Source organism: Physella acuta, unplaced genomic scaffold, assembly GCF_028476545.2.
Source record: "Physella acuta isolate Inbredline_101_S28 unplaced genomic scaffold, ASM2847654v3 ptg000958l, whole genome shotgun sequence".
In the NCBI taxonomy this organism is placed as follows: Eukaryota; Metazoa; Mollusca; class Gastropoda; family Physidae; genus Physella; species Physella acuta.
The window spans coordinates 268319-289484 of record NW_026732475.1 but is presented as its reverse complement, the minus strand read 5'-3'; the positions used below and the strand labels follow the sequence as shown (position 1 = coordinate 289484).

At 36.6% G+C, this 21166-nt stretch overlaps 1 long non-coding RNA gene across 2 annotated transcripts in view; it reads left to right on the top strand.

Annotated features, from left to right (window-relative positions):
• Positions 1 to 19653, top strand: part of LOC131953832 (uncharacterized) — a 70496-nt gene extending 50843 nt beyond the window's left edge. For both annotated transcript variants that reach the window (XR_009388692.1, XR_009388691.1), the window contains one exon: positions 19616 to 19653. This is a non-coding gene — a long non-coding RNA (uncharacterized LOC131953832). The remainder of the gene's footprint in view (positions 1 to 19615) is intronic.
• The last annotated feature ends 1513 nt before the right edge of the window (positions 19654 to 21166 follow it).

Below are 21166 nucleotides of genomic sequence, written 5' to 3'. Positions count from 1 at the left end.
CTAATGCCCACACATCCCTTAATCTAAACTTAACTCACGTTAACTTAACTCACTACAATGATAGTTAAAAACTCCTGTAAAGAAAGAGAAATCAAGCCCTCCATTTTGAATAAGGCTTCCATCCATGTAAAGTAACCAGCAATAAATAATAACCCAGTAGCTAATGTGTAGAGCTTGAACTTTGGTCACGTTTTTCTCCAAATTTCTAATTAGTCCCCATTTACTAATTAATTAATTACATTACAGTACAATGTGTTAACCTAAAACTGAGGTTTACGTCTGACCCTCCCCCCCCCCCACACACACACACAGAATTACCCTAAGAGGATCTTGTTTAAATTGATCTATAGAGTGCACATCAGACTTTGCCTGAAGTTACCTAACCTGACGGATGAAAATAAGCTCGGGAGGGGGTCATTAAATCACCACACCTTGTAATTAATAGCCTTGGTCTATTTTTAGCTCAGTAATGATACACCTTGCTAGTCTCTAAATGAGGATTTAAAAAACAACAACTTATATATAAGGGTAACTTGAATTCAAGTAGTTATTCATTTATAACTTTTTTATAAGTGGAAATAAAGCTAACATTAGGGGAAGTAACACCCATATATATATATATATATATATATATATATATATATATATATATATATATATATATATATATATATATATATATATATATATATCAGTAATAAGTGAGGACTATTAAAGAGAGAGTGAATGGACTGTTTTTGTTAAATAATGGTTCCATCTAGAATTTGATAAGTTAACGTTGCATTAAGTTTTACCGTGTTGTAAAGAAATATATTTGATAGAAAAAAATGTTCCCAGGTTTAGCATCCCAGTTCCCTTCCCCACGTTTAAATCAATTATCTGTGGCGTTTCTTTCGAGCTTCTCAAGGGTGGGGGATTGGGGGGGGGGGGGGGGCTTAGAAAAAAAATTATATAGAAAATATATAATTTAACCAGTGTGTCGTCGATGTCCCCCCCCCCCTCAGTAAAGTAAGTGGCTCCCACCGTCTGAACGTTTGAAGTCGTCCCCATCCCCAGGAGAAAAATGTCTGAAAGAAACACTTCTTATCTGAGAACTCACCCTAACTATAAATAAATCTAACCCATTATCCATGGTACAGCTAAACTAATAGCACCAATTCCAACACAAGAGTAAACCCTCTGAGACCTAGACCTAGGTAGCTAACCACTACACTGGTCTGTCACTCTGGAGATAGAGCCTGGGGAGGGTGGGGGAGGGGGGGGGGGGGCGCACGGCGTCTTGTGCATCTATTTATAGCCCTAGTAACGTGACCTTGGCTTACACGGACCACGAACTGCCACGGTGGGATTATGCATCAACGTGTACGTAACTCCTTAATCTCGCCCCAGCAGCTTTATGTCCAGCTTGATTAGATGGTCGGTGACTTTTAATATGCCAGTGTAATTAGTTTAATTATTAGTATAGTTGGTTAATTACTGTTAAACTTAAAGTGCGGGGGAGGGGTAGTAGTTTTCATGTCTCTTTGGTCAAAATCTCGTTTTTAATTAATTTTCTCATTATTTCTCTTATTAATTATTTCATTAAATATTGTCTTTCAAGAGTGTATTGTCTCGTGGCTGTGTTGCACGCTCTTTAAGAAATACAGACAGTGCATTTTTAATATATGTATTTTTATCAATACTTCAAGTATTGAAACTGCGCAGGGATGCTTAATTTGTGGTTCTTTTATCGTACATTTGTGGAGGGACTATTAAGATCTAGTTTGAGGATATTTGATATTTGGAAGAATCCATTTCAGGGGTATTTGATATTTTGAAGAATCCATTTCAGAGGTATTTCATCTTTGGAAGAATCCATTCTAGGAGTATTTGATCTTTGGAAGAATCCATTCCCGGAGCATTTGATCTTTGGAAGAATGTATTTCATGAGTATTTGATCTTTGGAAGAATCCATTTCAGTGGTATTTTATCTTTGAAAGAATCAATTTCAGGATTATTTGATCTTTGGAACAATCCATTTCAGGAGTATTTGATCTTTGGGAGAATCCATTTTAGGGGTATTTGATCTATGGAAAAATCTATTTTAGGGGTATTTGATCTTTGGAAGAATCCATTTCAGGAGTATTTGATCTTTGGAAGAATCCATTTCAGGTGTATTTGATCTAATATGTAGCCCTCGTAGTAGTGTGCCCACCTCTGTATGGAGCTACTATCAAATCCCCCCCCCCCCCCACTTCATTGTATAACAAAACGTCAAATTTAAAAAAAAAATTAAATCATTTGAAAGTTTTCCACCAGTTGCATTTCTATTTTAGTAAAAAAAAATCTACGTTAAAATACAAGGCCCCTAGCTGTAGATCCCCCTCCTCCGTCCTTCTCACCCCCATCTCCACCCCCTTTTTCTCAGTCACGGGTAGAGGGTGGGGCTGTGTGTAATGAACAAGTTAATATCATACGGTACCAAAATGTCTAAATTCTGAAAATAGAATATTTGTTACATAAACATGTGTGTAAGTTATCACATAATTTCTTTAAAAAAAAAAACTTAAATATTTTAAAACACCCTGTTGTTTCCTTGAATTAATTGAGGTAAGGATATTTTTTAAGAGTGAAAGTGTCTCAAATTAAAATTGTATTTGAAAATTGACTGAGACCAAATTATTATAATTTTTAAAAAATTTTATGTTCATATTATTTTTACTTTTCTCTTCAGATTAAAAAAAAAATTACTTATCTAGCAAACCCTATAACACAATTACCACACATCCACACAATTCTTTTAATTTAAACAGTTAAAATGTTCTCATTATTTCCCATACTCCACTCTAGACCTTACACAAGCTGTCCATAACGACTAAACCTGTTTTCATTGATTTAACATTGTGGAAAAAAAAAACCTTTAAATTTGATCATAAACGAGTTTTGTTCCCAGTAATTCTATTGGTACGAACAACACTCTCAATTTCCTTTTATTTAAATTACTCTTGTCCGCCTCAGCTGTTTCATCGACACATTTTTTTTTTAGTCCACCAAAATTTCCCTCCGAGCTTTTCAGTACTGACCTAGATGGAGTGATTAAACGACCAATCAATACACGTCTCATGAAAGGGTAGCCAATGAATGGGGGGCCTATCAATACTCAGCCAATCGATTGGCGGGCGGCCATTAAGGCAACCGATTGGTGGTGGACCAATTGATTGAACTCAATACGTGATTACGAGAGAGCAGAACGGAGTAGTACTATCGTGGTTGTGTCAAGTTTGACCAGAATTGTTTCTAGAATTTTCTGATAGTCTAGACCCCCCTCCCACTCTCTATTGAAATAAAAATTAATAAATACTATTTACAACATGTGGTATTTTTTTGTACATTTATTAATTTATGTATGTAATTTTAGAAGATATCTGTTCATGATAGATTTAGCTCTATATAGTTCCGTTTTTTTTGTGAAAAATAGTTTTGGCAAGGGAAATAACTTTTTTATGTGTAGGATAAAATACCTTGCTACAAATTTTAAAAGTTACACTAAGAGAAAATTTCACTTTAAATGGGTTTTTTTTCCTCAAATCATCCTCTATAAATTAGCTAACAATTATTTAATAGATTGGCTCCCTTTTTGCAAAGAAAATTAATTTCAGTTTAACTTTATTCTATTATGTAGAAATATGTTTTTGAGTTTTTTTTTTTTTTTTATTGGTTTTTTTTTTCTATACATGACCTAATATCTACACTGCTGATGTAGTAGAGAAAATAACCCACTAGAAATCATCTAAAAAAAATTGCTAAACAATTCTTGATATTATATGGACGAGTTAATTTTCTGAACTAATTACACATACACACACACAAATCAATAGAAAATCGAGAATTACTTACTTAAATACTGTTTTTAAAAATAGTTTTAATTAAATGTACATTTATGGCGTCACCCGTCCCCTTCCCATATGGTCAGACATCATTACGAAAAACCTACCCCTACTTTCCCACCCCACACAGATTTTCCTGCTAGTGAGGCGTCATTAATGGACTCCCCTTGACTAATGTATTCCTTACCCCCGTGTGGCTTGGTGTGTTAGGATCAGTACAAAATAAATCTCGTTGTGGATGTGGGTCAAGGTCAGTCGTCAAGGTCATACATTTAGACCATTTACCATCCCACACACGCTCACCCAGATATAAAATAAATCTGGTTGTAGATGTGGGTCAAGGTCATTCGTCAATGGCAGACATTTAGACCATTCACCATCTCAGACAGACTCACCCAGGTATAAAATAAATCTGGTTGTAGATGTGTGTCAAGGTCAGCCGTTAGAAAAACTAGACCATTCACCATCTCAAACAAACTCACCCTCAGGTATAAAATAAATCTGGTTGTAGATGTGTGTCAAGGTCAGCCGATAGAAAAACTAGACCATTCACCATCTCAAACAAACTCACCCTCAGGTATAAAATAAATCTGGTTGCAGATGTGTGTCAAGGTCAGCCGTTAGAAAAATATACCATTCACCATCTCAGACAAACTCACCCAGGTATAAAATAAATCTGGTTGTAGATGTGGGTCAAGGTCAGCCGTTAGAAAAACTAGACCATTCACCATCTCAGACAAACTCACCCAGGTATAAAATAAATCTGGTTGTAGATGTGGGTCAAGGTCAGCCGTTAGAAAAACGAGACCATTCACCATCTCACACAGACTCACCGATGTGTCTGTTTGTGTTTCAAGGTCAATCGATCGGACTATAGATTTCCCGTTTTAAAACCCCCAGTCGTGAGTAACAGTCTAGACTGGTCCTCGCGTTATTAATTGACCACTGACAAATTTTCACGTTGAAAAGTGTTTTTTTTTTTTAGCCTGCGTTTTCTGTTAGCGAGCGAAATGTGTTTGGTCGAGGTATATTGTTCGAATTCTTTGTTCGTATTCTTTGTCCGAATTATTTGTTCGAATTATTTGTCCGAATTATTTGTTCGAATTATTTGTTCGAATAATAGTTTTTTTCCTTCTCTCTTTATTGCTTATTTTACTCATTATTTCAGGAGGCGTTTGTCAATTTTAGTTTTTATGTATTTGAAGTATGACTTTCAGGTCCAAAGTGAACTTGTTTATGGCTGTTAGGTCCCATGTCTACTATTTTATGACTGTTAAGTCACAAGTATGTTTGTGACTGTTAGATCATATGTCTACTTGGTCTGTTAGGTCCCAAATCTACTTATTTGTGACTATTAGGTCCTATGTTTACTTGTGACAGTTAGGTCCCAAGTGTTTTTTGTTTGTGACTGTTAGGTCCCAAGTTTATTATTTTGTTACTGTTAGGTCCCAAGTGTATTTGTGGCTGTTAGGTCATATGTCTACTTTGTGACTGTAGGTCCCAGGTATATCTGTGACTGCTAGGTCCCAAGTATATTTGTGGCTGTTAGGTCCCAACTCTACTTGTTTGTGGCTGTTAGGTCCCAAGTATATTTGTGGCTGTTAGGTCCCAACTCTACTTGTTTGTGGCTGTTAGGTCCCAAGTATATTTGTGACTGTTAGGTCCAAGTCTACTTGTGACTGTTAGGTCCCAAGTATATTGGTGGCTGTTAGGTCCCAACTTTACTCGTTTGTGACTGTTAGGTCCCATGTGTATTTGTGACTGTTAGGTCCCAAGTCTATTATTTTGTGGCTGTTAGGTCCCAAATCTACTTGTCCGTGTTGTAACCCGTTGTCCCATGTTGAACACCCCTGGTGTAAATGTCAAGTTCAAATGACATTGACATTTTTAACATTACCTTTTTTTTATGCCGAGCAGACTTATACACAAACATAAACGTTACATCCGCAGTACCACATCCGGTTTCGTTTTATGTTTAACTTCAATCAAGTTGTCATTTGTCACCAGCTCTCAGTTATGTGCTGAGGTAGGCTCATTTTTTAAGACAAACTCTAGCTATAACATATCCCCCTTGATTTAAGCCATACACTAGCTACATATTTCCTTCTAATTTAAGCCATACACTAGCTACATTCAACTCCCCCCCCCCTTGATTTAAGCCATAGACTAGCTTGACATGGCGCACATATAAAACACAGTGCGTCATAAAATAACTTAACACCGTGTATCATATGAAACGGGCACGCATGTCATGTCTGATACATAAAACTGTTGGTAGACTGAATGTCTCACTCTCAGTCAGCGCACACATACATACGGCCCAGTGGCGTATGCAGAGGGGGTTGCGCGGGGCTTGGGGCTTTAAAACCCACATGGACCTGAAAATGAAAGTTTTTTTATGTTATATATATATATATATATATATATATATATATATATATATATATATATATATATATATATATATATATATATATATATATGGACCAACATCTCACCACTTTATCACCATCTCACCAGCTGACCACTATAGCACCACCTGACCACTATATCATCAACTGACCGTCACTTGACCACCACCTCACCACCTAACCCATCATCTCACCACCTGACCTAAGCATCAGCAACAGTCCAAAAAGCTATTATTTCAACACAACAACAAAAATAACCCTGTATGGAATACTAGTCCGTCTGTGTAACAGACTCAGTCGTGACTATAATTACAGCCCTCGTGCTGTAATTTGTCCGGCAACACAGCAGTCACCCCCCCCCCTCACCCCCACCCCCCTCGCTCACCTCTCCACCCCACCGCCGTTTGTCCTGTTCATTGGAGAAGTTGGCTTTGATCACGCAACAGTAAAGTTCGCCTTTTGTTCGTGTCCGGCTGGGTTTATAAAAAATTTGTACCGGAGCTTGACGCGATGTCTATACAGGCCCACCACCATGTTGAAATATTCTATAAATAGACTTGGATATCGTGAGAGAACAATATTAAATAATTCAAGGGAGATAAGATTTTCTTTTTTAAAATCGTAAAGCGCATGAAGAATCTAGATGTTTTGGTTGGTTGGAGTTTTTATTTTTTTGTCTTACTCACCGATATTTAAATCTCTATAGGTTTGACATTTTATGGGTTTGTAAAGACAATATTTAAATTTAGAAATAATTTTTTTGCAAATTTTAAAAGCCTTTCACGCCACTTTTGAAAATTGTGAAGGTTCCAAAAGCCTAGCTCTGTGATGGTGTCACAAAGTTTTGTTATCAAGTTGTTTTCTGCCAGAGGTTGCATAGTGGCATCATAGAATTAACTTTAAAAATATTAACGTTCATCAATAACATTCTGGTACTGGTAGAAAATGGGGAATATTTTGTTTTGTGAGCAGTAGCGTAGGGGGGGGGGAGGACATGTCCCCGGGCACCGACCTTAGGGGGCGCCAAAATCGAAATCCCGCTACGCCTCTGTTTGTGATACATCAAGAATTAGACCTTTCGTGAACTGCAATATAAGGATATATATATATATATATATATATATATATATATATATATATATATAGGCATATAAGGTTTTTATTGTGAATAAAAGTACTAAAAGTTATTGTGAACACCAATATTAAGAAATAACGTAGGCACAAAAAAAATATTAGCAGCTTTTATGTTGAAACTCCTGGTTGAATCTTATTAAACAAGTTTTAAGTTGAAACTCATAAAACAAGATTTATGTTGAAACTCAAAAAACAAGTTTTATGTTGAAACATGTTAAACAAGTTTTATGTTGAAACTCATAAAACAAGTTTTTTGTTGAAACTTGTTAAACAAGTTTTATGTTGAAACTTGTTAAACAAGTTTTATGTTGAAACTTATAAAACAAGTTCCAAGTTCTACATATACAACAAGTAGTATTGCAACAAAGGCAGTTAACAAAATAAACAAGATATTACTAAACAAATGTAAATCAAGAAGATTGATAAAATCAGCCAAACCCTTCAATGGCGTCATCAAGGGGTGTGTGTGTGGGTGCGGCCCCACCCCCTGTTGAGACGAACTGTCGCTGTAGAGGGCGTTGTCCGTTAACAAAGCAATATAATCCCTAACTCGGTGTTTTAGGAAATAACGTCTTGTGCCGCTTACAAAGATTTTTAAAATTATGTCTGAAATAAAGATCTAGGCGGTGTAACTAAAATATAATGAAGTTTTGTGATTATACAGTTTAGTTTTGCACGAGAACATGTTATATTAATTAATTCTATAATTTTTCTGTCAGCATTATTTTAAAATATTTGTTACATCAGCCTTAGGTGAACAATCTCTATTAATACTTATAATTAAAAAACAAAAACAACTAAAATAGTTTTAAATATATTTTTATGAAAAAAAAATTCTGTCTTGTACTGTCTCAGAGTGACTTTATGTTTACGAGTAAAGTGACCACAGAAGACTTGATACATACTGACTTTTTACACCCCGGCTTGACTGTGTGGACCAAACCTTGATAGCTACACTACTTTGTGTTGTATGTGTATGTTATCTGTCAAGTTTTATTGAAGACTTAACGTGTATGTGCTAACAGTAGGCAGGCGTTTTATATGCCAGTGGTAGAATAACCATTTTGGTACTTGTTGTTCTATGGATGTTTCGGTGCTTATATTTTCTAGGATATTTCAATGTTAATGATAGGCTGAATATTTCAATGATAATGATAGACTAAATATTTTAATGCTAATGATAGACTACATATTTCAATGCTAATGATAGATTAGGTATTTCATGTTAATGATAGACTAAATATTTCAATGCTAATGATAGACTAAATATTCCAATGCTAATGAAGACTAAATATTTCAATGTTAATGATAGACTAAACATTTCAATACTAAAAATAGACTAAGCATCTCAATGCTAATGATAGACTAGGAAACTAGTAGTATCTCAAAACTCCCATAACATTCTTTACTCCAGGTAAAAATACTTTTCTATAACATAGCTGCAAATTTGAGCTTAACTGCAAACATCTCCATACTGCGCGGTCCTGTTAAACCACTTGTACAGAATATTTAAAGCTATACTACATACATAGCCAAACAGTACTTCCTCAGTTATCCCAGGATAATTGAAGCGTTGGTCAGTATCTGACCACCATTGGACGCCCAACATGCCGGGCGGTGATTGGACCGTCTGCTATGTCGGCGGTCAAGAGCTTATGCTCCAGTCCAGCAGGTCTGACCTACTGCCCAGCTCTTGGCATTGGTCAAAAAACTTTGGCGGTCCGTGATAGGTTCAGATGGTCGTGGCTTGGTTACAGTGGTCGTGGGGTCAATTGGTCAGTTGGCCAGAGATACGCACGATACACAGAGGGTGTGGTCAGTCACTGCTTAGGAATTTATTGGGGCGTTAGCTGAACGAAAACTAAGGATATGTTTTGATAGGATTATGGTTAGGATCACGATTAGAACTAGTGTTAGGACAACTACTTCCGTTAGGGTTAGGATTAGTATTTTGACTAGGATTAAGATTAGGATAGTACTAGGTTTACTAAGGGAGCATTGAATTTTTTTTCTCCATGTTTCAAATACTGTTCCAATATTATGGTGTTAGGTTTAAATATTTTATTGTAAAAAGTAAAGTTCCCTTTCAAACCTGACGGTCTATAGGGCAAGTGAAGTAGAGTTCACTCTTTCTGGTTTCTGTGACCTCGAAGAGATAGTGTGGTCAGCACTATGCCCAGCCGCCTTTACTTTCCCTAACGTGAGTTAGGTACCCATCAGAGTTGGGTGGACTCAGGGACGTTCTACTGACTTTAACCCGGATTCGAACTCGAGACCTACGGGTAAGCAGTCCAACTCTATTTTATTGTGTTTTAATTTAGGTTGTGTATGCGAGGATTTGTGTTACACCTCGGTATTGAAATAGGGTAATATTTGTAAATGGCTTAGTAGGACTACATACCCCTTTATATAACCTATACCACCTTTAAAAAATATTTTGTTGCTATTTTGGACACTGATATAAACTAGAATAGGGTTAGGGTTATATTAAATTATACAACTAGTTATGGCTCGGCATTGATTAAAGGGTTACTAGTATAAGTGTCTGAAGTAAGTATAAATAAACTTTGTCATACAATGGACCAACGCAATAGGGATGTTTAATATTTAGGCCTATTGTACAATTTTTGAAGGCAATACAAAAAACAAAAATAAATAATAAACGTTTTAATAACGAGATTTTACCATAAGTGTAGACTAAAAAGAAGAAAATAAATACTTATTTCTTAGGGCCTAGATAGGCCTATATAAAAATACACTACTTTTTTTTTTAAACTATAAATAAAATAAATATTCAGTAGGGCCTATATAATGTAGTGACCCACGCTTTACCTTAAAGTTATTTAAATGGTGATGCATTAATATATAGGCCTAATTAGAGAAATATAGTTTATTTTCTTCTTTTTAGTGCAGAAAAAGCTTATTTAGTAAAACTTTTTTTGTTCATTTTTTTAATAGGCCTACTTCACATTTTTTATACAATAGAATTACATGAAAAAAACGAATGGGCTCCAAATGTACACAAACAATGTGCGTATTATAACTCAGAAAACAATACGCTACTATATATAGAAAGTTTTAATCAATTTTTAAAAATGAATTCAATTATCAAATCAAGTTAAATTTGCTGTCACATTGCATTGTCTTCCGGCCTTGACCCACGTGCCGAGTATCAAAGAAATTGGTCCGTTAGAAGTGGTTGAGATTTCGCTCAACAGTTTCGATCCATGAAGGACGAAGAACTAAGCACGACAAAAGATAAAAGCATAAGGTAGCTAGTTAATTAAAAGAATTTAGTAAGTAATTATTTCCGTGCTTACGTTAAACAATGCATTCACTCGTTTGAACACTAGAAAAAGTGTAAGATGTCAGCAACAAAAATATTAGCAAAATAATTGAAAATATAAACACGGTTGAACCTTCTGTTAGTTAAAGTACCAAGCCGTTGGTCAGTATCTGACCGCCATTGGACGCCCAACATGCCGGGCGGTGATTGGACCGTCTGCTATGTCGGCGGTCAAGAGCTTATGCTCCAGTCGAGCAGGTCTGACCTACTGCCCAACTCTTGGCATTGGTCAAAAAACTTTGGCGGTCCGTGATAGGTTCAGATGGTCGTGGCTTGGTTACAGTGGTCGTGGGGTCAATTGGTCAGTTGGTATCTACGTGTGATTGACATAGACGTGTGGTCAGTTGGTCAGCTGGTATCTACGTGTGATTGACATAAACGTGTGGTCAATTGGTCAGTTGGTATCTACGTGTGATTGACATAGACGTGTGGTCAATTGGTCAGTTGGTATCTACGTGTGATTGACATAGACGTGTGGTCAATTGGTCAGTTGGTATCTACGTCTTATTGACATAGACGTGGGGTCAATTGGTCAGTTGCTATCTACGTGTAATTGACATAGACGTGTGGTCAATTGGCCAGCTGGTATCTACGTGTGATTGACATAGACGTGTGGTCAATTGGTCAGCTGGCCAGAGATACACACGATACACAGAGGGTGTTTCGGTCGATAGGGGCGTACTTAATAAATATCTTATCCATATGTGAACCAAGGATATATTTAGGTCCTACGTTAAAAGTGCTATGTAAGGGAAAGGACGAGGGTTAGTATTATGATTATAAGTTGTAGGATTAGTATTTGGGCTAGCGTTAGGATTAGGATAAAGATCAGGTGAGTATTGAGCATTCTTCCTCCCTGTGTCCAAGTTTGTTCCAAAGTTTTGACGTGTTAGATTAGTTTAATTTGTACTAGCAAGTAGTATTTTCAAAACTTTCACTGTAGGTCCATATAATATATCACACCTTCAAAGAAATGTTATATTATTGTAACCATATGGATACTGGTATACGGAATCAGTGGCGTAGCTAGGATCGTCTCAAGGGGGGGGGGGGGGGTTCCAATTTTTACCCGGGGACAAACTATTGATTTGCACCCCCCCCCCCAAACTTTCGATTTGCACCCCCCCCCCAAACTTTCGATTTTTGCACCCACCCCCTCAAACTTTCGAGTTGCACCCCCCCCCCCTCAAACTTTATATATATACCGAGGGGTCTATGGGGGGGTTATGACCCCCCTAACCCCCCCCCCCCTCCCCGGCCTACGCCACTGTACGGAATGTCCTAGAATAAGGTTACAGTTAATGGTATCCTACGTGATGCTATTATTGTTTACTAGTATAATAGTCAGCCGCCAGTATAAGTAAACTTTACCATGGACCAACCTACTTGAGATATGTTTTATATTTAATGTCAATTTGTTGAATGTAATTCAAAAATCGAGAAATCTTTTCCAAACCAACATTAGACAATGCATTCACTCATTTGAACCATTGAACAAGTGTAAAAGTCCACAAAAAACTAAATAACATAATTGAGAATATCAACACTGTTGAACCTATTGATCAAAGTACCAAGCCGTTGGACAGTATTTGACCACCATTGGACGCCCAACATGCCGGGCGGTGATTGGACCGTCTGCTATGTCGGCGGTCAAGAGCTTATGCTCCAGTCCAGCAGGTCTGACCTACTGCCCAGCTCTAGGCATTGGTCAAAAAACTTGGGCGGTCCGTGATAGGTTCAGATGGTCGTGGTTTGGTTACAGTGGTCGTGTGGTCAATTGGTCAGTTGGCCAGTTGGTATCTTCGTGCGTGTGATTGACATATACGTGGGGTCAATTCCTCAGTTGGCCAGAGATATGTGCGATTGGTCAACTTGTTAGTTAACAAACTAGGGATACATTTCGTAGGGATGCTTTTCCTTGTAATCCTGGATTACGGACACGCCATTAAAAGGGGTGTTGGCATTAGTACAATATACGTTCAGGGTGTTATGCTTAGGGGTAGGAACATTTTTCAGTCAATAAAGAAAGTGATTTTAAAAAATACTCAACTCAATATATTTTTACATACTGTATAAAGCTATATATAATTCATAAAAGTGGATGGCGGACGTTAGATAGTTGTAAGTAAATTTTTTTTAGATAATAGAATAAAGTAATGTCAACATTAATCATAACCGTATGACCCCAACCAGACGCCAATGTGTGACGCTACTCACAACACCGTCTGTTTAATAAAAGATCTATAGTCGTACATCGACTCATGAATAACTGTCATTTATAATATACAAACTGGGTGCACTCTTTTGTAATATACAGGCAGGGTGCACTTTTTTGTAATATACAGGCAGGGTGCACTCTTTTTAAATATACAGACAAGGTGCCCTCTTTTTAAAATACTGACAAGGTGCACTCTTTTGTAATATAAGGCAGAGTGCATGTTTACGTAAAATCCATGCAGAGTGTACGTTTTTGTAAAAATACAGGTTGCACAATACAAGTTACATGCCCCCCCCCCCCCTCAGCGCCACCACCCCTCAGCTCCACCACCCCCATTCTTACAGGACTGTTGACCCCCCCCCCCCCATACACACACAACCCTGGGTGCCTGACGTAATATGTTTAAATCTCCCATAATTAATGAAAATCACGTGATTACCGTAATGACAACCGTGACCTAAGATCTTCTAAGTCTATATGTTGCTTTTTAACAGTAGGTTTTGTTGATTTAAAAAAAGTAGTTTTGTAAATATGAAAAGTAGTTTTTTAAATTTGAAAAGTAGTTTTGTAAATTTAAGAAGTAGCTTTGATACGTCTATTGTTTAAATATTTTAAAATGTATTGAGTTTTTTTTTTCTTTTGCTTAGTAAATTAGAGTTATAACGTATTTAGTTAGGCCGAAATTTCTATTTTGTGTCGAATATTCTTTGTGTTATTCTATTAAGGTAAATTATATATATATGATTATTTGGTTCCTTAAACTTTTCATGTGCGTGTAACGAATGTATCCAGCTTTAGCAAGCAGCCCATACAACTTTAGTGACCAGCCCATACGCTTTAATTGTTCGGTTGACCGGCCTAATTAGTTGTTTAATTAAATATTTTAAAAATACTTTGTATATTCATTGCTGTTCTAGTTTAAACTTGTAGACCTTACATCTAAGGCTTTAAAAAAAACCGTAATCGTGCGATGAATACGTTAACGCGCGTTAGGATTAACTCGGCCGGTCGGCGGTGACGCGTCGGTGTGTTGCAGTCCCGTGGCGGCGCGCACACGCAACACACGGCCGAGGCAGACGGTGTGTACGCCGGTAGACCACAAAGCGCGGCTGTTCCTGCCACCGTCCGTAAGGCGCAGCCTGCCACCCCTGCCCGCCGCTCTACGCTCGCCTTGTTGTGCCGAGTCGGTGGGAAAACCCGCGGGCTGCCCCCCTCTCCCGTTTTTTGAATAATGGACTCGCCCGGAGCTAAACCATCAGGCCTGCTTGATAAGCCACGTGATAGGCGGAGCGAGACGGCGGTCTGAAATCAGGCGGGAGAGGGGGCGCTGGGGGGAGAGGGGGGGGGGGGCGTCATGGGACTGTATGAGCCATTAAAATCTTTGTTTGAATATATAGCCCCCTCTCTCTCTTTACACATACTTAGCTAAACCTTTTCTAAAATACACACACATATATAGGCCTATATTATAAATATAGGCCTATATATATATATATATATATATATATATATATAATGACATTAAGATGCATTACGCCCTGCTAAAAGTGTAGTAGTCCCTCCATCCAGTGAGATCTATAGCCTACTGTTGTGTATTTAAAAAACAAATTTCCAATAATTTCCCACACACTGACGCTCTCTGTTACCGCCGCGTTAGATCTAGTAGCAGTCCATTACTGCCTCGCTTGCAGACCCACCCCCAGTCCCCCACCCTCCCCCCTCACGTACTTCTCACTCGTACCACGGCCATAAGAAAATGGGTCTGGCCTCGATTCTCCCCCCCCCCCCTCTCTTTACCTCTTACGTCTGTCTGTCTGACCTTCAAATCGAGGTCAACCGAGGTTGCCCGCGGTCATATAGGTGCACGCCAGCTAAGAACACCTCGTCAACGGCTGTCGGCTAGCCAGGGTCGGGGTGTGCTGGTCGACGTGTAGCAGGGGGGTGGGGTCGGGGGGCGTCGCACCGTGACCGTATCCACCCAAGCGTGTAGTCTACACAAGGGTGCCCTCATGTTTAATTAAGAGGGGTCGGGTGAGGGGGGAAAAAAAGGGGGGGGGGAATTTGTATGTCTGTGTGTTGATTATACTAATTGAAATTTGATACAAGGAAAATGAAATTTGATGCCGGTGGAAAAATTTGATATCAGGATAATTGAATTAGTTGATATTTGTTTCCTAAGTATTTATCCCCCCCCCCCTTTCAGTAATGCAAAGAGAATTAACAATTTTCTCAAGGTTAACTTGTCAGTTCTGAAAGGTTCTTATATTTCATGTAGCCTTTGATTAATTCTAATTAAATATATCCACTAATTAGATGATCTAATTATAAACTTTAACACGTAGGTCGACTTAAGTTTTATTTCACAAATAGAGACTTCATTCGAAATGTCAGTTTTTTTTTTGTGTGTGTGTGCGAAAGCAATGGTTTTGATTTGTAATTTTTTTTCCTTTGATTAGTATGTGGTGTAGATTCAATATTTTTAATTTGGTACTTTCCCTGCCGAATTGAAATCTGTATTTTAGCACCTAATTGTATAAAAACGGATTAAGACCAAGGGACCATAAAAGACGTCACGCTTTTTTGGACGATTGTTACCTTCCCCCCTCCCCTTCGTCACACATTGTCACAAAAAGCCAGACCTACCCCTAAAATGACGTTACACCTCAGCCTACCCCCCCCCCCCCCCCTCAAAATTGCAGTTGAATTTTTCTTAGAACATCGATATTTTTCCAAAATCTTGTCAGAACTCTGTCAACATAGAGTATTTTAATCAATTCCTATTACAATTTATTAAAATAGTTTTCTAAAACTTGAAATAACGTCTAAAATATTCGTTTTCTAGCATTGCTTTTTTATGGTGCAAAAGTGTGACGTCGCACCATCTGAACCCCCCCCCCTCCCCTCATCACACACCGTCACAAAATAACGCCCCCCCCCCCCTACGAGCGTGACGTCATTTATGGACGACCCCCAAGTAGTTTCTGTAAAGAGAAAGAAGTTTCCTCGGATCAACCCCCCCCCCCCCCCCCACCAGTGAAAAAAAAGATAAAAAGATTATGTAAAATTTGTACTTTTAGATTGTGTTGAGTGGTTGAAATTGGGACATGTCATTACAAATTTGCATGAAAAGGTCAATATTTTGGTACCTAACGCCAACACTATCCCCACCAAACTGTGTAAAAAAAAAAAACAGGCATAATTAATTTTTGATTCCCAGCAAATTTAGAGCTAACTGCTCTGGTGTTTTATTAATTTTTTTCTTTTTATATTTAAAAAAAATATTCTATAGAATATAATTTTATTTATAAAAGTTCTAAGTGTTGAGGTTGTCTTCGGAACTTGCGTTTAAACTTGACTTGTAAACATTCTGCACAATTCCATCTTAGAAATTATTCTTGTAAATATTGTGTATATATAATACATATTATGTATTAGACATGTAGCGTTTCATTCAATGCCATAAGGGTTTGAATTATTTAATATACACAAAGATTTAGTTGTATCATAAAAGCTATGATATTTCACAGCGTTAAGTGCGGATGCTCGAATTAAGATTAAAAAAAAAACAACAACCGAGGTTAGTCCAATTAACACGTTTTTTAATTAATTGACAATGACATTATGTAAAAATTAATAATTGGCGGGTATGAACGCACTACATCAAAACAACTTTCACCCACAGTAAACAAGACATTTGTATTGGGAGATTTTTGGAATTCAAAAAAAAAATTAGAATCATGTTGTTGACAAATCTAATTATTTATACCTGTGTTTATAAATAATCCACACTAGACTTCACCTTTCGTCGGTTTAACAACGCACGCACACACACACATCACACACTCACACACGATTAACAAAATACAATAAATAATTCGTGTAAAAAGATCAATTATTGATTTAATAAATACATTTTAGTGTGTGCCTTCAATGATGTAAAAACCACACTGTAGATAAGTAAATCATTATGGCGTTAACCAACATACTGTATAATATTCGTTAATTTTAACCACCATATATATGATATAATCAAATATAACGGATACTTCCTCGATTTAACCAGTGGATATAATATAATAAATAATTAATCGATTTAATCAATGCATGTGATATAATATGATCGACGCACCATAATTATATAGATAGAGGCATTGATAATGTTAAAAAAATTTAGGAAGAATCAAACCATCCAATTATGTTGATCTTGTATCTGTCTCTCAAAACTGCGTGTGTGTGTGTGTGGGGGGGGGGGGGGGGGTTGTATGTAAGAAATGGTGTGTGACTCGAGGGTTCTTAGTAAATACATAATAGACTATACAGTAATTAATCTTGAGTAGCTACTTAAAATGAGGAGTCATCGAAAGAAATTAAAATTTATTTTTGGATAATTAGTAGTAAATATATATTTATACATTTTTAAATAAAATTCTAACTTAATTTCTTATATTACTTTTCTTTCAATATTTTAATATTAAGTAAAAATATAAATATTGAAAGAATAGTATTATAAGGAATTAATATTAAGTAAAAATATAGCCTTTTAAAAAGTTGACAAAATGTAATTAGCTGATTAGGCCATCCAGTTAATTTATCCTGTCATGGTTTGACGATGCTTTCGTCACAAGAGTCTAATTTATTTTTTGTTGCTCAATTTAAATTACGAAATTACATGTTTGTAAAAGTTAGACTGCTGTTTTGTGAAAGTTAGTTTTCTATTTTGTAAAAGTTCAATATTGTTGTTAGAATAATTTATAAACTATACCTAATTATGTCTTCAACTAATTATTGCCTTCCTGCTATTGTGGTATGAACCTGTTTAATTATTAGTCGTCCTCTAATTTACGAAATGCATTCAACTAATAATAGTAGGCCTATTTGTTCAACAAGTACATCATTTAGTTAATTCACTGATTAGATAATGAAAATTGAAAATGTTTGACATACAAAAGTTTAATAAACGAATACGGGTGTCAAGTTCTTCAGTACCAATATGTGGTCATCAGTTTTTGGACAGGAATGTAATTTACTGTAAATCTTAATTTACTGTAAAACCTTATAAAAACTGACTCAACCTTTTTTTTTTCCTTTAACCTTTTTCTTTAATTGAACACTGGAAGCCATATTAGATCATGTATTTGGTTGTTAACATTTTCAGCTAAAATAAAAAAATAAAAATATCCATATATAGGCCTACTGTTTGTAAAGAAAAAAATTAAAAATTAATAAAAGCGCTGTAGACGAGGGGGGGGGGGGGGGAATGAGGACCGCACCGGGTGACACCGTCTATGGTGGGTGACCCCAAAACAAAAAAAAAACTTCTTTTTATTAGAAAGTCTTTTTCTCCGAGACCACGGTGGGGTGGGGGTGACACCCGATCTAGTGACGCCACTGCTTGCTTGTAACACTTGTTTCTGCTCAGTTCGTTTCAAATTTGTATCATTTTTTAAGGGGGGGGGGGAGAGGGGGTGTTCCTTAAGATCTACCTATGTACCTACCTCATACTCGTTGATAGAGACACAGAAGGGGGAGGGGGGGGCTAAAATCTGCCCATCAGGAACGGTGCAACGATGAAAGACTAAAACCGGACTTTAGATTATAGGAAATACTGCGACTAATGACGTTTTAATTAATTAGTGATACGTCATCTGGTCTGTCATTGGTTACATTTTTTGCCGGTATTTTATAATGCAGGCTGGTTTATAACTTGTGGTGTTAGAACAGGGTGAGGGTGGGGTGAGGAGGGGGCGCCATTTGCCGTGAGTGTCACATATGTAGCGCTTTTTTATGTATATGTGTGTTGTCACATCCATTGTGTTGAAAGAGTTCAGACATACGTTTTCAGATAAAACATTCATATTCGGATGTAACATACATTTTCAGAAATAACATACTTTTTCAGAAATAACATACTTTTTCAGAAATAACATACATTTTCGGATGTAACATACATTTTCAGAAATAACATACTTTTTCAGAAATAACATACATTTTCGGATGTAACATACATTTTCAGAAATAACATACATTTTCAGAAATAACATACATTTTCAGATATAACAATTTTCATATGTAACATAGATTTTCAGAAATAACATATATTTTCAGAAATAACATACATTTTCAAACCTAACCTACCTTTTCAAATATAACATACAATTTTAGTCAATTTTTAAGATTAAGTTAATCTGGGTTGCTGTACTAGGGCCCCAATTTATAAGCCGGGGGGGGGGGGTATTTGTCTGTTTATAAATGGTTATTGTACGGTCACCATTGCTGTATGCTATTCTTCTTCTTCTTCTTCTTCCTCGTTCTTAATTTAGTATTGGAAGGGATCCCCTCCAACATAATTAAGTATACGTGTCAACTGTTTATGCGCTATTGAGGCCGTTGACTGCTATGTTTGTATTAGTTATCTCTACAATTTTAGCATTGCGTTTACACGTCGAATTCAATACACTATCAGACGATCACATGTAAAATCTAACTGTACCATCCAAATTAAATTTAACCCTGTACCAAACAATATCAGACGGTCACCATGTTGAATCTAACCTAACCATCGAATTTAAAATGTAACCCTGTTCTGTACACTATCAGAATATCACTGCAACTAGAACTATATATCTTTTTCTTTCTACAGGTTTCATTCATAGGGTTGGAGCAGTTGTACATATGCATGTAAGTATTTGTTTTCATCATTAAGTTGGGGGGGGGGGGCAATAACATAAACGACGTCACATTACTGGGAGGGGGAGGTTTTCACTTTAGGAAATGAATTTAGAAAGTCTACGTCACACTTCTGAAGTGTATGACATACTTTTGAAGTTTAACTCAAACTTTTGAAGTTAACTCATACTTTTGCGTAAAAAATGTTTTTAAGACAATTTTACCAGTTGTTTCGCATTTTCAAAAAAAATCCCAAAAGTAAAATTGAAATAAAGAGAGTTCACTGTATTTCAGTTGCCCCTTGTTATTTTTTAAAATATATTTTTTTAAAAAATCGTTTTTTTTTAGAAGGAGGGGGGGGGGGTGGTTCACCTGAAGTGTGATGTTATTTTATGGAAAGTTCTGATTTTTCGAAGAAGTATGAAGAAAGGGATAGAGGGCTTAAGGGAGGAATTAATCTAAAAGCGTGACGTCATTTATGGATGACCCCCTCCCCTTATTAAATTTGATGACATAACAGTAGAATGTATAGCCTCAAATAAACTAATTTAAATTTGTCACAAAAAAACAAACATACAAACATAATTTATACACGTGAGAACTGTCATTAGTTAATTGAAAATTGCATCAGTTACTTTAATAATTAGTAAGTTGATTGTTGTATAACTTAATAATATAGCATTTATTTGAAAAACAAGATAAATACGAATTAGGTACAAAATAGATTTTTTAAGAAATGTAGGTTGCTGAGTCGACTGCGTAGGTGTTGGGGGGGGGGGTGTTGTATTGGACAAGGGTACATAGTGTGCCTCATGTAGAGTCGGGGCCGAAGGAAGAGCTTTATTAGGGTGAATCTCAACACTTTAATCTGTGTTCGATTTTGTTTAACAAATCTTTTGTAGAAGCAGTCACGAGACGTTGGAGAGGGGGGGGGGTGGTGCTAACCAATTCGAAGAATCGTTGTATGTACCGTCGAAACATTTTATGCAGTAACATTACTAAACATTACAAAGAAAGTAGTTGAGAGGGGCGATACAAAACCGAAAATGTCATCCCCCCCCTGTAACCGTAACGGATAACACCCGACCTAGTGACGCCACTGTGTAGAAGCCCAGCCTTTAATATTGTCATGCCGCGTTATCGTTAGATAGTCCCATACTGTGATCCCATTGACCAGTCCCTGAAAGTTACAAGAGGATTTTGTTAACAAAAATAAACTCAGTACCCGTCTGTTAACATTTGTTAACAAAAATAAACTCAGTACCCGTCTGTTAACATTTGTTAACAAAAATAAACTCAGTACCCGTCTGTTAACATTTGTTAACAAAAATAAACTCAGAACCCGTCTGTTAACATTTGTTAACAAAAATAAACTCAGTACACATCTGTTAACATGTGTTAACAACCATCAGATATCTACATACTTTTCTGGGTTTTTTTCGATGAACATTTATTTTAAATTTAAAAAATCAAACAAAGCTTAATTAATTCCTCATTTAATAAATGTATACATATTTCATACAAA